Below are 10240 nucleotides of genomic sequence, written 5' to 3' on the forward strand. Positions count from 1 at the left end.
CGCGGCCCTCGATGCAGGGCAGCTGACAGATCACCGCTGCTCTGGTGGCCATCGAGTTGCCATTATTCCAGAGAGGACCGGAAGGTTCTCAGGTTCTCACGTATAGAAAACGAGCCGTCACCTGCAGCTCAGTGCCGTGCGTGCCACAGGCACCATTTGTGCTCTGAGCCTTTGGCTTCGATCCCGGTGCCCATAGGGTCCTTCCCGGCGTTTCTCAGCGTGTTGGTGCCCAGGCATCGTCTCAGGACGCAGGCGGCTCTCTCCTGCCTGTTATTATAAAAATGAAAGAGGTTTCCCCAGATGGAAAACGAGCTGCACAGGAGCGGAGCGCAGCCCCACAAGGCAGGCCAGGCTCCCCGCCTGCAGGGCTCTGCCTTGTTTTTTTTTTTTGGGGGGGGTGGCGGGGTGGAGCGGGGTGTGCTGGGGATTGAACCCAAGGCCTTGCGCACGCGCACTCTACCAACTGAACTATATCCCAGCCCCTGGGGTGCTGCTCTTGGTGTCCCTGTGACTTTGAGCTGCCACCTCTGGTGGTTGGTCCTGCCTGGGTCCTCAGTGGTTCTCTATCCACTTACCTCCCCAGCGGGTGTGGCCCTCGCTACCTGCTTCTTTGACCTCCAGTACTCAGCTTTCCCTGTCTTCCTACTCCATCCTCAGTCAAGCCAGAGCTGTCCAAAGAAGCCAGTGTTAAACCTCTTTCCAGTTAGATCCTGCTCTCCGCTAGCTCCACGGTGGGTTTTTTGTTTGTTTGTTTGTTTGGTTTTTGTTTTTTTAACCAGATATTGAACCCATGGTGCTTAACCACTGAGTAACATTCCCAGCCCTTTTTATTTTGAGATGTTGCTTAGGGCCTCACTAAGTTGCTGAGGCTGGCTTTGAGCTTGCAATCCTCCTGCCTCAGCTTCCTGAGCCACTGCTAGGAGCCACAAGCAAATATACAATGTATGGCACCTTTGGTTGTAAAGTGACGCCAGCTAGCCACTGAGATGATTATGTTAAGATTTACATTCATATGCAAATTGGACTCCCGCTGTTCACCTTGGCCTGCTACCGGACTCATGTTACGGACTCATGTTACCAGACTCTTGGAGAGTTCCCATTGGTTGGGGAAGGATAGTAGGAGGAAATTCCGGGGGAGGTCCGGGGGGACCCCGGGGGGTTCCGGTGGGCGCGCGGTTCCGGTCGGACACCCTCGTGGGAGGACCGGTTTTTGACTTGCTGGCGCTGAGAGTGTTAGCGGCTTTTTCAAAATAAAGTTTTGTTCCTGCTTGATTGGCTCGTGATTCTGTGCCCAGCCAAGACTGCGGCAAGCCACTAGGTTTACGGCATGTGCCACCATACCTAGGGTTCACTGTGTATTTGACTTCTTTTTTGCTTACCTCTGTCCGCTCCCCCTAGCACATGAGCCCCACAAGGGCAAGGACTATATCCACTGCTCTTTTCAGCACCTAGAGGAGTGCCTGGTACATAGGAGGTGCACATTTGTTGAATGCATTTCTTTCTGAGTGTGGAGAAGGCTCTGCGAGCCAAGTTTACACTAGTACGTAGGAAAGAAGTGGAAGGCAAGTCACTTTCCATCCAAGAGGCTGGAGGAGGGTTGTGTGTGTGTGTGTGTGGGGGGGGTGCCAGGATGAGGAGGACAGGCTCCAGCTCTTTGCCCAAGAAGAAGAGACTAATTAGCTGTTCTTGGCTTCGGAGATGATTTTGGGAGTGTTCTTCGTTCTTGAACCCAAATTACATGATTTACCTTTGCTAAATGGTTGCTTCCTCCTGTCTCAGTTACCTAAGGTTTCTAAGCAGATGTTTGGATGGCACCCTCCCCTGCCCCGTCACCTCCTAAATCTAAAGCCAGGGGCGACCCAACCCATCACCTCTTCCAACCCCTGCATTTTGCAAGCAGAGAACTGAAGCCTAGATGGGGTGCTGGCGGGTAGAGGCTGGCCTTCAGCCCAGGACTCCTGCCCTGCAATCGTGTCTTCGACACAAGCTATGCTGCCTCACCCTGCTACCACATGCAGTCATTTGCCCAAATATCCTCACCCCTAAAAGAGACAGAGAAAATGTGTAGCACAGCTCACACTGAAATGTGCTGCTGAAGAGGTTGACAGATCTAATCCAGCCCCAGGGTACCCAAGGGATGTGCTCACCATGTGGCAACACAGTTCTCAGTGCTCTACATGTGGCACCTTGTTGAATCCTGTGCCAACGCCAGAGGAGGGCACCGTCACTGTTACCTCCCTTGTATTGGGGCACAAGAGGTCACATACCCACACACACTATAGGAAGTGACAGAGCCTAAATCCAAACCCCACTGGGCTCCAGAGCCCCTACTTGCGTCTTTACTCTCTGTCTTACATTCCACACCAAGTGGCTTTTCCAGACAGTTGGAGTCAGCCTGGAAGAATTCAATCTTTCTGCAACTTTAATTAATTTATTTATTTTGAGGTGCTGGGAAGTATCTGGAGCTTCCCACATGCCAGGCCAGCCCTCTACCACTGAGCTACAGCCCCGTCCCCCGTCCTCCTCTGACACAGGATGAGGTGCCCTGCTCGAGGAATTGGGTGCTGGCTGCATATCCATCCTAGAAGTCCCAAGGCAGGCAGCCGTGGAAGGGGACAAACGCTGACCCCATCCCAGTTAGTGCCAGGTGCTTCTGTATGTTTGTTCTCCTCAATTTCCACAATGGGCCTAGGACCTAGGATCTCAGAGCTAACAAGTGGCAGAAGCAGGACTTGAAGCCACACTTTTCTACTCTCTCAAGGGACTCCCCCAAGGCTTGTGTCAAACAGGATGTGACTGAACAGTGTTTCTGGGTCGTGAGCCTGGGCCTCAAAGTCATCCAGTATGTTCCAGCTGAAGCTCTGGCCCTTACACTCTTCCTCTTACTCCTTGAGAACAGAAAAAAAAAGTCATATAGACTGGAGTTTCCACTGAGATGGGTAACAGAGTTTGAACCAAGTTATCACCAATTTTTTTTTTTTTTGGTACCAGGGACTGAACTCAGGGGCACTTAACTACTGAGCCACATCCCCAGCCCTATTTTCTATTTTATTTAGAGACAGGGTCTCACTGAGTTGCTTAGTGCCTCACTGTTGCTGAGGCTGGCTTTGAACTTGCAGTCCTCCTGCTTCAGCCTCCAGAACCTCTGAGAGTATAAGCATGTGTCACTGCACCCTGGCACCAATTTTTGACTCCAAAAAAGAAGACAACTACTTTGCCAAGCCTTAAATCAAATATATTTTATATTTGTGTGTGTGTGTGTGTGTGTGTGTGGTGCTGGGGATTGAACCCACGGCCTGTACATGTGAGGAAGGTGTTCTACCAACTGAACTATATCTCCAGCCCTCAAATACAATTTTTAAAAATTGTCCACAGTATGCCACGCTAGACATTTTGTTTTTTCCAAAGATCAGTAGATTAGTGTGAGGTGTCCAGATAGAGGCAGACCAGTGTGGACGGAAGGAACACCTAGGAGTGAGGGCTCTTGAGTTCTGGGTCTGGCTCTGACTTCGGCTTGCTGTGTGACCTTTAGCAGGTTGCAATGACTAACCAGTTTTGAGCACATCTTGAGCAGAGTCACCTTCTTTCCATGGCCCTCTGTTTAAGCACCCTGGAAATAAAGGGCAAGGTCTGATGAGTCCTCAGTTCCCTTCTAGATCTGAAGTTCTAGGATAGGAAATCAGGTTCTGGGACTGAGACCACTGGTGTTCAAAGTCCTGTTTCATCACTTACCAGCTAGTAAATGAGCAAGTTAGACAGGTTGCTTAACTACTCTGGGATTTAATTTCTTCATATGTAAATCAGAGATCAATAATAAGTCTGTCATAAAGTTGCAAAGATAGAATGAGAAAATTCATGTAACTTGCTTGGCCCGGGGCCCAGCACAAACTCAAGATGTGCTCAAAACTAGTTAGTCATTGCAGTGATGAGAGAGCTCTTTATATGGTACTGAAAATAAATAAAGAATGAGATCACAAGAATCAGACCCTCCACAGATAGTTACTGAGCACATATTCTTCATTTGGGATGAACACATCAGTTGGTTCCAGAACCATTCCCAGTCCCTTCTTTGCCATTGCATAACACAGAGATTGAAACCCAGATGTCTTCTCCCCCAGCCTTTTTCTGCCATGTGAACCACGTTTTGGCTATGAAATGTAAGCTAGTGGGTGCTTCGGGGAAGATTTTTGTTACTTGCTAAAATGGACAATCACAGGAGGAAAGCCCTTGTAGCCTCTTCTGCTGTTCTTACCTTAAGTGTGAATATGCTATTTGGAGCTGTGGCAGCAGTCTTATGACCACAAGGCACAATAACAAGGAGAAAAACCCAAAATCTGAGGATCTCCTAAGGCTAGAAAGAGCCTGGGTCCTGGGTGAATTTGCTGAACAGACAACAAGCCCAGCTGTAGTGGCTGCTGGATTTCTCACTCTGTGGAAATACAAACCATATTTGTTTAAATCAGGGTCAGCTTCTTGTTCCTGGTATGAGTTCACCCTATCTCTTGCACCACTCAAACAAACAAGCAAACATTAAGTTTCCACTAGTGCAAAGCACTATTCTAAGCATTAGGTTTGCGAGAAGGGATGAGACATCTTTCAGGTTTTGTCATCTATTCAGATCCTTGTTGTTTTATTGCAACAAAAATGTAGGAGGTGGTCCATCGGAAAGCTTCCTGTTAGTACAAGGGTACAAAGCAGATGGCAGACTCCTCCTTCTAGACTGGAAAGACTTTTAGCACTTCTCCAGCATCAGCCTTGCTTGCAGTAGATGCTCAACCAATGCTTGGTGAAGCTGCCTGCCCTACGCAAAAGATAATTCTGTGCCTATGTCCTTTTTAAAGTTCAGTATGGCCGCGTGACTTGCTTTAGCCGGTATGATGCGAGCAGAACTGACACATGTCAATTTCAGGTGGGGGCATTAAAGAGTTACTATAGATCTCTACACTCTCTTTCTGCTGCTGCCATGGCACAGAAAGTTCAATTCATGCCCTGGCCATAAAAACACATCATTGTCAAACTATTTGGTTGCAGAAGATTAATTGTTCCTGTAATATAACCTAGCTGAACCCAATATAATGAGTGAGTGATTCATTAAATGAATGAATAGTGGCAGTGTCAGGAATGTATGAAAGGGCTGGCACGGGGGGCGGTGCCAAGGCAGGGATGTATGAGGCAGATAGAGTTGGATCCGCAGTAGAAGCTGCCCCTTTACCTCTCTCCCTTCTTCTGGAAGTCTGTGTCCCGCTATGGTGGCTGTCCCAGCCTCCGCTGCAGCTAAGGCATGGACATGTGAGCCCCTCCCAACTGGCAAACTCTGAGGGAAAGTCTTCTCAAGGGCTTTCTAGACAGGATGCTTCCTAAATAGAAAGTGTAGACTTTCCTCACTACACAAGCCACTCCATGTTGAGTTTTCTTTTACTTAAGGCTGCAAGTAAAAGATTCAGCACTGATAGCTGCAATGGTGCAGTGGTCCCTGAGGGAGACAAGGAGGCCCTGAAGGGAGAGCTGAGGAAAGGTGGGAAGCAGAACCAAAGGGCCTGGTGAGTGATTTGGAACAGGGGTTGGGCATTGTGGAACGCAGAACAAAGATACCTAAAAACCCAGACACCCATGCACGTATGTGGGGGGCCCTGTGGAAGGGACAGTTGCTTAAAAGAAAATCAGCTCTGTCCAAGGACCAGAGTGTCCAGTAGGAGCAGGGAGAAGGGAAAAGAGGGTGGAGTCAAGAGGCCCAGTGGAGTCAAGGAGGAGGAGGCCAGAGTTGAAGAATGGCTGGACTCCCTGGATGGATGGAAAAGATCATACTAGTCCAGGTTCACCCTTCCTAATATAGCTGAGGCCAATTTTTATAGCTGGTAAGTCACAGATAATCTTGTCTTGCAATTTTCACTTTTAACTTTGTTTCAACATTTTTCATCTATTGAGTGGAAAGGCATTCAATACCAAATATACTTTGAGCGCAAACATTTAAAAGATGGCTACTTACTGTGTCACTGGCTGTATCATTAGGTATATCATTAGGTATAGCCGTGAACTTGGCCCATCACAGGGGCTGAGGCCCTTGGTAAGCAGACAGAAGGGGCTGCTCATGTGCTCCTCAGGGACAAAAGGGCACAATCCTAACAGAGAATACAAAAAGACGGTCAGTGGGGTGCTAAGAACTTACCTCCCAGTTTGGACACCGAAGGTCTGAATCACTGAAAACCACGACACAGTATCAGAACAAAGAAGAGCACTGTCTTTCCATAATCATGTAAATGTCATTTTACTTCTCTGAATCTCATTTCCTTGTCTATAAATGGATTTTTAAAAATCTCTCAGTATTGCTGTGAAAACCAAATGAAATGATTCTGTGAAGGTCTCTGAGAACAGATTAAGAAGTTTTTTGTTAATTAGTGACATACAGCTAACACCTATATTGTAGCTTGTAGTTCTCAGGAGTCTTCTCAAGCTCCAGTGTGCACGTGATTCACCTGGGATCTTGTTGAAGTGCAGACCCTGATTCAGTAGGCTGGGGTGGGCTGAGACGCTGACACTGCCCACATCACACTTTAGTAACGGCAATTTGCAAACCTGAACTTTCTGGTAATGCATTCCCTGCAGACTTCAAGTCACCAATTTGGTCAAAATAGACTGTAGCCTTTGCTGTTCTACAGGTGATAAACTTGAATGATGCAGATTTAGAAGATAGAAACGAGGGTCTACACCAGAACTAAGCATTCTGGGTGTGTCAATAGATATTACTTGGAGAAGATGTGGTAACATACATTTAGTGAACTTTGGAGCAAGGGTTATGATGCTTTCTTTCTCATATAAGTAACACAGAACCCAAACAGAAATAGCTTAAATAAAGACATTTTCTTTTTCTCCCAATACAAGAAATCTGGTAGCAGAGAAGTCCCTCGGGCAGTTAATTTAGTGGCTTGATGACATCATTAAGGACTCAGGTCCTGTTCATTGTCTTGCTGTGCCATGTATGGCATAGTGCCTGGGCCTCCTTAGGCCAGCTGTCCTCATGACCAGAAGGTAACTGTGGCAAAACAAGCACCACATCCTGATAGTGGTAAAGGCAAAGAAAAAATGGGCTATTTTTTCTTGTTGGTCTCTTTCTTTCAGTTGTCACATTCTTAGTTCCAGAATTTCCATTGTGGTCTTTTTATAGTTGCTGATTCTCCCCTTGGATTTCCTATCTTTTCATTCATTATGAACATCCTTTCATTTATGTTCTTGAACGTGGTTATAATGGTTACTTTAAAGTCCTTGTATTTAATTCTTACATCTGGACCATCTTGAACTTGGTTTCCGTTGACTTCTGCTTCTCTTTTCTGTGAGTCCCATTTTCCTGTTTCTTTTCATGTCAACTACCTCTGGATGGTATCCTGAGCATTGTGACTATATAGTGCAGGGACTCTGGATTCCTTTCATTTTCCCAATGAATATACTGCTTTTTGTGTTTGTTTATCAGACAGTTACCTTGGCTGAATTCTCAAACTGGAAATGCTGTCTCCCCTCTGTTGGATAGGAGCTGAAATCTTAATTTAGATCTTCTAGACTTGGCTGTGCTGCTTGGAGTCTATACCACACAGGTGGGGTTCAGTGATGTACAGGGTCTAGACACAGAATCTGGAGTTACCTGTTTGTGACTTCATCTTTGCAGGGTTTCCTGTCTCACTGTCCAGCTTTGTGGTCACTAGAATTCTGTCCTCTGGTTTTTCATGCCAGGACTACTGTGGGCTTATATCCAAGTTTTAAGCATTCACATAACCTTTACTGGTGGCTTTCCTTAGGCAAAAAGCTCCAAGAAAATAAAAATAAAAACAAACACCCTGTGCTATTCCCTTCCTCCTAGTGTTCTCCCCAGTATCCATGCTGTTTGGATCTTTCTCAAGTGTTTTCATAATTGCGTTTTATAATTTTGTCATGTGGGAGGTTTTGGCCCAATGGGAGCTACTCAGCCATAACTGGATGCAGAATTTTTGTGAGTCAGTTTTCAAAGAACAAAGACAGCTTTCTCATAACCCCCCAGCAGATTTCTTCTCTTATTGGCCAGGATTGTGTTTATCTGCCCTTTTTAAATCTCCCTTGTTCCATCCAGGGCCTGCTTTCCCTAAAGGACATAGCTGCCCCAAGAATGTAAACAGAATTAGGATTTGTTTAACCAGGAAAAAGGAGAAAGGATAAGCCAGAAACCAAGGCAAACTGCCACACAGAACTTTTTAGTGCCTTTAATATGAGGATGGCATGGTGACTCTCCAAGGGCTTGTCTTTCTCTCCCTAGCTCTTCTGGTTGTGTGTGTGTGTGTGTGTGTGTGTGTGTGTTTTCCTGGGAATCAAACAACCCAGGGCCTCTCACATGATGCTACATTTTCAGACCTTTTACTTTTTTATTTTTTTTAATTTTGAGAAAGGGCCTTGGTGAGTTGTCCTGGCTAGCCTTGAATTTGCAGCCCTCCTGTCTCAGCCTCCCATGTGCAGGTCACTGGATTGTGGGCATGCTCCACCATGGGCCAACTTCATCTGCATATTTCTGAACTGTATTCATTTGACCAATAGGTCCTTTATCCACAGAGTTTATGCAGAACTGTCTAACTTCTGGAAGCCACAATCAATGTTCCAAAGCTACCTTTTGGTCACAATATTCAGTGGGCTTCCCTCATGACAATCTGACTAGCAGCCTCTTGTCTGAACCAATATTCCCAACTCAATACTTGTTTTGTGCATCAGAGCAAGAGTTGCTACCAAACTCAGGTGTGAACCAATGGCTGGAACAGACTCCCTGGTGGCCACGTATTTCTTTATTTTGGATCAGTCAACTCCTAGAAGATGGTGTCTCTTGAAAAACCCAAGGTCATGGAGTCTTTCCTTGTAACACAACAAAACATAGAGCCAGGGCCTTTGGGGTCAATTATTTAAGCTAAACTAAGCTGAGGAAATGGGGACTTTCATGGGGTTACTGCGTTGCCAATCATCTGTTCCCTAGGGCTAGGGAACTCTTCCCAAACTGTTGATGGACCCCTGAAACAGTCTAAGTTACATTTCAAGGAAAAACTGAAGAAATGATACAAACATAACAGTGAAGATCATTTTGAAAAAGAAAGATGGCCCAGTTGCCCCACACAGTGGTTTTCACACACCCACCTTTTTTTAATCTACAATATTTCCTTGATTCTAAAATACCACCTATTTGAAGATTCAGCCTCAATTTAGTAAAAGCTTTTTTAGGGGGAGGGAAAACTCCAGAGAGAGCTACCACAGCCTATTAAGAATGACTATTGACAGCAAAAAACCTTAAAATTTGAGGGTGGGAGCAGGACATGATTCTTAGACTTAAGGAACAGAGAAGAGAGAAACATTTGTTTTAAAACCAGAAGGCATTTTAAATTATTTAATTTTAAAATCAGAAACACATCTGCTTGGTTCAACATTGAGAAGGCAGAAGTATTATCAGGGTTGTGTCTCCCTGCTGTCACCACCCTGTCCCCTGCCTAGAGGACACCAACATTTTTGGTCTTTTGTGAATCTCTCAGAGGTGGCGTATGCTTATAGCTGCAAGTGGATTCTTAAATCCACTTTGCTCTCTTTTACACTGATGGTGACATCACACACCCTCCTCTGAACTTTGCTTTGTCACTCAAAATGTCATAAACAGAGATACATCTCATGGCCCGACCATTTTGATTTCTTTTGTTTTTCTAAAATTACATCACAAGCATTTCTCCGCCTTCCTATATCACCATTTTAATTGTCCTTTGCCGTGATTCTTCTGTTTTGTGAGGTGATGGAACCACAATCTTATAACCTGCTCTCTGCTGTTCCACATTTAGATTGTTTCCAGTCTTGCCGTTGCAGAGAGCACCACAGTAACCATTTTCTCATTCGGCAAATATTCATGAACTGGGATCCTGCTGGACCAACACATCTTAGGCGAGTAGCAGGAATGGCCCTGGACATAAGGACATAAGCAAGAATGCAGAAGTGATCCTGTCCTGCAAGGGGCCTCTGAGCACAGTCTGTGCTCTGCAGAGCAGGGATCTCAATGGACTTAGCAACACTCACGGGCAGCTCATTTATTGGGTTTGTGGGTTTGGTTAACGTGCATCCACCTCAGACACAGATTCAGTCTCTATGTGCTGATCATACCACTGTCCAAGCCCCCAGCTGGGCTGAAATTACAAATAAATAAGTAAAAACAAGTTAACAATTAATGTGTACCAGGACAAGTCCCTATGAGTAGGTGCTT

At 45.8% G+C, this 10240-nt stretch overlaps 1 protein-coding gene across 2 annotated transcripts in view; it reads left to right on the forward strand.

Moving 5' to 3' along the window:
- The window catches only part of BRPF3 (bromodomain and PHD finger containing 3), a 54558-nt gene extending 44318 nt beyond the window's left edge, over positions 1 to 10240 (forward strand). The window contains exon 16 of one of the 2 annotated variants that reach the window (XM_081294346.1): positions 9825 to 10240. The gene's annotated coding sequence lies outside the window, so the exon portion shown is untranslated. The remainder of the gene's footprint in view (positions 1 to 9824) is intronic. The other variant, XM_081294345.1, reaches the window with a different exon arrangement.

The sequence above is a fragment of the Spermophilus citellus genome (assembly GCF_964194105.1).
Source record: "Spermophilus citellus genome assembly, chromosome: 5".
NCBI classification, from domain to species: Eukaryota; Metazoa; Chordata; class Mammalia; order Rodentia; family Sciuridae; genus Spermophilus; species Spermophilus citellus.